The 7,545-nt window shown below is 37.1% G+C and overlaps 1 long non-coding RNA gene across 1 annotated transcript; it reads left to right on the top strand.

Moving 5' to 3' along the window:
* The first annotated feature begins 1,276 nt into the window (after positions 1-1,276).
* Positions 1,277-7,162, top strand: LOC134488280 (uncharacterized). Its single transcript, XR_010066953.1, has 2 exons — positions 1,277-1,309; positions 6,857-7,162. It is a non-coding gene; the product is annotated as an uncharacterized LOC134488280 (long non-coding RNA).
* The last annotated feature ends 383 nt before the right edge of the window (positions 7,163-7,545 follow it).

Raw genomic sequence — 7,545 nt, 5'->3', positions numbered from 1 at the left:
ATGGACACCTGATTCTCACCGGTCTTTCTCCTCCTTAGCTGTTATAGCCCTTAACATCAATATTCATGATGTTCTGGAGCATGTTGCCTATGCTTCAGTTTGGGGAGGGTATAGGGATTAAACAGGTAGGGCAGATCAGCTCCAAACTGCGTGTTTTGGCTTGTGTAAGCAGGAGCACATGGCACTAAGACAAATTAATCACCAGGAGTATGAATATTAAATAAATCCATTTGTCAGGATCACAGCAAAGCTTGCCATGCTGCACATTTTTTTTTGTAACTTTCAGCATTTTATCTTTGATATTTAAAGTTCCAAATAATCAATTAAAATCAGTTGCACATAATGTTGTGCTTGCTTTCAGATGATCCCAGAGCAACTGAAATGTATTTCTCCCTTGTTTCTTCTGTGTTCTGGTTCATTGTTTAATTTGAACTTTATCCTTGTAATCTAGTAAAGGAGATAAAGGAGACTAATAGCATGAGAAGAAATGGTATGCTTTCAAAATAGCTTTGAACTGGAACATAATTTGCTCACTGGCTATATACTGCTAGAAAAAAGGCATAGACTTTGCTCTGTACAGTCCGTAGAAGTTGGAGGCTACTCAAAATTGACAATGACATACAGTTCCATACTATCTGTCAGTGAGTATTAAAACACTGGCTTGTAAATCTGTAGGCAGGCACATTTTGGTTTGCTAATACATAGTAGCTAAACCCCAGTACTCCTACAGTAATCAGTAATTATTAATCATTATGTACATGCGGGAGCCAGTTTGGTGTAGTGGTTAAGGCACTGGGCTAGAACACCGAGGGACTGAGTTCTAGTCCCAACTTAGGCACAAAGCCAGCTGGGTGACCTTGGGCCAGTCTCTCTCAGCCCCAGGAAGGAGGCAATGGCAAATCACTTCCGAAAAACCTTGCCAAGAAAACTGCAGGGACTTGTCCAGACAGTCTTCGAGAATTGGACACAATTGAATGGATTAGAAAAAAATGTACATGCAGTTAATGCAACTATTCCTGAGTCAAATGGGGCTACTTGAAACTTGTTAGTAGCCCCAGAATGGCTTTGCCTTTGGAGAGGTGGACACTACAACTAAATCTGAAGAAAAAAGTCCACATTTAGATTTTGTTTCTGCAGAGAACATCAGGATCAGAAGAGGGAGGGTAATGAGAGGAGTGGAACTGAGTGAGCAATGGTACCAGATATATATGGACTATTGTGTATGAATTTGTTTGATTATATGTTTATAATATTTCTCTCCAGAGTAAGAGATACAACAACACCAGCAACAAAGAAACTCAGCAAACAGGTCAGTCTTAAGCTGACCCCAAAAGTTGACAAAGCTATGCACCAGTCATAATTCCACATGGAGGTTATTGTACAATTGGAGTGCCTGTACTCCAGAATCGAAATCTTTACTTTACAGAATGGTCTTTCCAGAAAATGCTATTAGTTCTGTCCAAAAATTGTGCCCAAATACTCAGTCTGACTCTGAATGAGAGGCTGTCTGATTTGATTTGGCTCTGAACTTAATCAGGCAGCCTCTGATTTAATGGGATCTGGGTCAGACTGTTTTCTGAAGTCCTGAACTGTGCCTGAATCAAATCGTGGGGTAGATGCACATTTGTACTAATACCTTGCCACTTGCCCAATTCATTAAAATGCATTCCACCTGGAACAGTTTATCTGCAGATCTTCGCTATAGACTTCGAATGAGGCCTTTTGAATTGGTTTCGTTCATACCTCTAATTTTGAACAATAAAAGTTTTCATTTTTTAAAATTGTGTGGCATTATAATTTCTGCCTGTCCTGAGGTCAGCATGAGAGACCCTTATGCCAAAGATAGACAATATCATTCATGGAACCATTGGGGAAAGTACACCAAGGGAAAGCACAGTTCCCTTTCCCTTTTTGCTAGGAGATCTGTGTTAGATAAGACTTCAGAATGACTTCAGTCATCTTCTCTTCCACCTTGCTTTACAATAGTAATAGATGGGTAATAATACACTTGATTATTTTGTGTTGATAAATCTACTACTCACTGCTGACCACATTAACTTCTCTAGAGTCATCATGCAAGATTACACTTCTTTTTTTTTCTATCAATATTTAATTAACACTGATAGAATGCCCAAGAAATATACACAAAAATGTCACTGCATGTTGATTTAAAACAGGGATTATACTGTAGCCTGAGACTCCTTAGTCAGATGTAATCAATAAATCTTTGGATGCAGCCCCCAAGTTTCACCCAAACTGCTGCCAAATTGTAAGTTTTAATGTGAGAGAAAGAAGAATTATTCCACACATATCGAATATTCTTATTAATATGTATAATTAAGATTAAAATAAATTATAATTCGATTAAATAAAAATAGCTTTTGTAATACTTCCACTCACTTCTTCGTGTTATCCTCCTACTTTGTAGAAGTGGGCCAGAATTTCAGCCCCAAAGAGTTGTGCAACCTTATTTCCTAAGGAAGTCCCCAACAAATTTAGTGGGTTCTCCAAACTTTTACAGGTAGATGTTCCTTTCAGGGAAGTTCTATATTCCATGTATTGGTGATTGAAAGAAGGCGTCCCCATTCAAAACCAAACATTTGTCATCATTAATCATCACTGATTATAAGAGAAAGCAGCTTATCTCCCTTCTGGGTGACAATATTTTAGTATTATATGAAAGCCAGTATAATATTAGAGAAGATGTCTGGTTTATAAAAATGCTAAGAAAAAACAACCTTTGGGAATGAAGATTTCATACAGAGTGTCAATGTTTTTGTTACACTGGAGTGTATAGTGTGAAAAGCATGAGCCATATTTCATTGCAAATGCTTTTTATCTAACAAGGGAAAAACACAGGGACATGATAACTGTTTCTGGGGCAGATATGGACCTCAAAATGTATATTATACAATGGTTATTCAAATAAAGTCAGCAGTGTTATCCTGTATATGCACATTCAGAAGTCTCATTCAGCTTTCTGAGAAAGAGTTTTTATGAATGTAGACTTAGAGCCTTTCCCCACTTGCATTCAACCTTGGTACAAATATGCCCTGGCAGTGCTTATTTTCCTTTTTGTCCCCAAAATGTCATTTTGAAGCAGACCACTTGGACTTCTCTACTTTCACTGAACAAAAATAACCCTGTTTAAGAATCAACGTTTAATAAATCTTCAGTCATCGACAGCTGTACTGGTGTTAAAGTTGTGTTTCCCTATATCCCAATATAATCCTGGGGCAGCCTCAAAGTGTATACAATTTTTAGGTTTTGTCACCATTACTTTAGAGAGAATTCAGGCAACTGATTGGGAACAGAGGCAAGAGAGGCAAGCTATGGGGAAATAATGGGGAGGGCACATGCCAGATAGATAAAGGGTTTTTTTGCTAACTTAAAGATGACTGGATAGCACTTCAACTTAACAGTGAGGAAGGGCATTAAATTAAGTGTTAAAATGGTGGATAAAAAGCCAGGCAGATGGACTACTTCCACTGACCCTGTCCAACGTCCTGAATAAAACACATTTAGTCACTTAATAGTTCTATCAAGGAAGGACAATATTTGAGACATCCACTGCTGAATGAATGAAAATAATAATAATAATAATAATAATAATAATAATAATAATAATAATAATAATAATAAATCAAGCATTTGGGATGAGGCAGTGGTCAGGGTTGCATAACATAAATCTCCATAAAAAATTGAGGAATGAGAACTTGGAACAGTGCTGAACTCTTGAAAGTCCTCCTCAGTTCATCTGTATAATGGCCAGTGATTCTTGCTTTCTAATTTTAGCATCTTACATAAAAAATATCGAACCAATGAAGAATTACAAGTGAACATGACAATAACCTAAGTACCAAAGTTCCTTCAAAATTATTACATCTCGAACATAGAAAGGATGACAGATGTTTTAAAAACATTATTTGATCCAAAAAAGGTTATTTTTTTTCTCAACCAAATACGTTTTTAGATTGTAAAAAACATATCTAACATTTGTTAAAGCCTGAAGCCATTGATTGGACAATATGGAATACTCCAATTCTCTATTCCAGATTTCGTGTATATTGTCAACATTCAGTGATTTTTAAAAAATGATAATAAATGGTTTTTCAAAGGCAGTTAAGAGTTGAAGATATTAAAGTTTTATTATTGTATCTCCCAAAATCTGGAATTTTCCAGTCCTTTAAGAACTTTGGATATATTGAGCTTCAATTGTTGCAAAAAAAAAAAAAAGTACTCATGGAAGAATGTTTGTGGCCCAGACTCCAAAAGTTGGCTTAATAAAATTTGTCAACTCTCAGCTGTCAAATTTGCTTTATACCAAAGAAGAGGCAAGATGAAACAGCATGAGTCAATATGCTCTAGGTTTAATTCATTATTTAAATATTGAATCATAATGTCAAAATTGAAGAAAACAGTTTAACAGCTATATATGTGTCTGTTGTGTGTGTGTGTGAGTGTATGAGAGAGTTATACTGTTATTTATAAAATATTATGAACTAATAACTTACGTTTTAAAGGAAAATTTAATTGCAATGTTTTTAAAGTCTAATCAAATTAAAAATGCATTCAGTGAAAAAGATGTTCTTTAGTAGTTCTTTCATATAGGAAAGTGGGTATGTTTTAAAATCGCTTGCCCTGTGAAGAATAAAATGGCTAGAATAGAGGGGCCTATTTATAACAACGACAGTCATGCAGCTTCAGCTCCAGACCAGCTAATAACACAGCGGTGACAATAAACAACAACATGAATTTATCCATCAGTAGAATAGGGTGGCACAAAAGATGATAGTATCTCATGTTTATATTTCCTCATGCTAAGAAAACAGGAAGAAGAACAATATGGAGATGATGCTTTTAAAAATAGGGAATGGACTAAACTCTCATTTAGCTCCTTGCAAATCACATTTTGCAGGGTTGCTTTTATATTTTTAGAAAGCAAAGAATATTGCTTTCTGAAACTATTCTGCATAGGAATAGAAAGCTATCTTATGCTGGATAAAACAGTAATTTATCAAAAGAGAAATTATACCTACATGCCCAACAAACTCCTTTTCAGGGTAAACAATATTAAGGAAAGAAATTGAGTAAGAAAGTGTAAGCAAAAGCAATTAAAGGGAGGAGAAAAGAAAGAGAAGTGTAAGTTGTATCAACACCACTCACTCTATTTCCCTACACTTTTGAGTACTTGCACACCATTCTTTTTCATCAAAATCAAATATTTCCCTACCCCACCTTCAGAACCTCTCACCATCCTAATTCTCTGTCTTTCATTATGGCCACTTAAATCACTCATGCTTCGTGCAGTTATATTCACTTCTTTGTCATGAGCATACATGTCTCCCTCCTCCTCTTCATTTCTCTTCTCTTCTCATCTCTGTTCTCTGTTCTCTCTTTTCTTTCCAGTTCTTTCTAATTTACTTTTACTTTCCACATTACAACCTTCCATATTTCCCTGTTGTCACCTGATGGGCCTGTAGATATTGACGTTTGCCACTGATCATGGCATTGAGTAAAACAAAGCTTTCACATAATGCTTTTTAGCTGGACAGGGAATGTGTAGCCTAGGTTATTAGTTTTGGTTGTACCTGTGGCCCATGCAGCATTCACTGCTACCAGCAAGAACAGTCCCAATCAGTTTCAGAACTTTCTGGCCCATATGTCACAAGTGAAACCAAAGTCAAGTTCCATTCTAAACATGTTCATACTATTTTAGGCAAGCTAGGATGTCTAATCTAGAGACTCTTTTACAAGCTAATGTACTACTGCTAGCAGTCCGACAAGTTGAAGGTACATGCAGACCCACTTAGGATACAGAGAATTTGTCCAGGAATATATACTTTGAATCCATTGTGTGGGGTCTTTAATAATTAAAAGAATTTTAAGTAGTCCAGATGTTACAGGTTGGCCATATTCTTTTTTCTTTTGGATACACGTTGTTGTTTTTAAATGGTAAGCTGCCCAAAGTCTGTGAGGAGTTGGGTGTCCTTGACACTGAATTAAATACATAAATAAATGTTTGCAGTCCAAGGTAAGGTTTTCCTATGACAAAGACAAAAAAGGCAGACAATAGATGACTTTGGTGAAGGGTGGAGATTGGTGAAAGACAGCAGTTTAAGAATCTGGGCTCAGGCATAATTTATACCGTATTTACAGATATGCAACCACCTTTTAGGTGGGAGGTTAGTAGCAATTTGAAATGAATAGAAAAGCAGTTAATTATGATATCACACTAAGCTTTTAATATTGGATACAAAACAAATGTAATCAGTTTCATATTTTTTATTTTAGAAAAAAGCCCTATATCAAGATATTTGCACCAGTTCCCACTGTCTTTAATTTCTCTTTGTCAGCCATTAACATCTAGGTACTAGATCTGACTGAGATGGCTTTGATTTGCCTTGGCAAGGCACTTTGTGATGTGGAGACAACATAATTCAACACCAGCAGTCTCCTTGGTGCCTCAGCTCTAATGTCTTGCTCAGAGCAGGATCCTGAGGAATGGCGTTACTCACATAGAACCAAAACAAAACATAGGCTGAAGGGGAAGGGCCGAGGTGTCCACAAGGGTGGATCAATAAAGCCAAGGTGGTTGCCCAATTGAAGCCCTCTCCTTTTACATGCATCACATACATAAAAATAAGTGGAGTTTCACTTGTGTGACTTTTTGGCCTTGAAGATCCTTCTCAAAGTCATTCACATGGGTGACAAATGAGGACATGAGCTTTGCAGTATGGAAGATGGCTACATGGGGTTGTGTGTGGGAGTGAATTCTACTTAGCTACACTAACTCCATTTTCTCTCTAAACAAGGAAGTCACTTACTCCTAGCAGAAGGCTATGTTACCCTGTAGGTGCCAGGATATTGCTAAGATTGGAGTGAAGCATTAGCTGCTGCTACTGCAAATGGAAGAATTCCTCAAAAGCTAAGCGCTAACTGATGACAGAAGTAAATAGAAGACTTTCTGGTTTCTTAGTAGGCAGGAATGAATAAAACTGACTAGATGCTTGTAATAGCCACTGCAAATTCTTTTTCTGGACTGTCTATATAGACTTGCTTCACCAAGTGCGTGGGAAACCATGTGCCCAAGGAATGTGTTCTTTGTGTGCTTGACCAGAATGCTGTAGACTCTTAATAAAGGCATTGGAGATTTCACAAATTGTGCATTGACTGAGTAGAGAGACTGACCTAAAACCTCATCAGTTAGGCAACTGAGAAGGGAGAAGATTGCTGAGGAAACTCAGAATTTTTTTCCAACGGCGCCATCATGATTTAAGCTTCACTCTTTTTGTAGATATATTGTGACAAAAGAGGCAGAGCCTGCACTGTGCCACTGTGCAATGACCATGGCCATTTTGACAAAACTTTGGTTTCCATGGACACCCCTGGCCCTTTGACCTTAGGAAACGGCAGCACCTTGTGCCAATCTCCAACCCACCAAAATTTTTTTTGAGTGGCCTTGTGGTTAGATTGGTATTCAAAGCCCATATGCTCACTTCAATGTCCTCTTTTATAAAGAATGCTTCTCTTTATTTGTGGGAT

Source organism: Candoia aspera, chromosome 1 (assembly GCF_035149785.1).
Source record: "Candoia aspera isolate rCanAsp1 chromosome 1, rCanAsp1.hap2, whole genome shotgun sequence".
In the NCBI taxonomy this organism is placed as follows: domain Eukaryota; kingdom Metazoa; phylum Chordata; class Lepidosauria; order Squamata; family Boidae; genus Candoia; species Candoia aspera.
The sequence above is the reverse complement of the archived record's forward strand: the minus strand, read 5'-3'. Positions and strand labels throughout refer to the sequence as shown.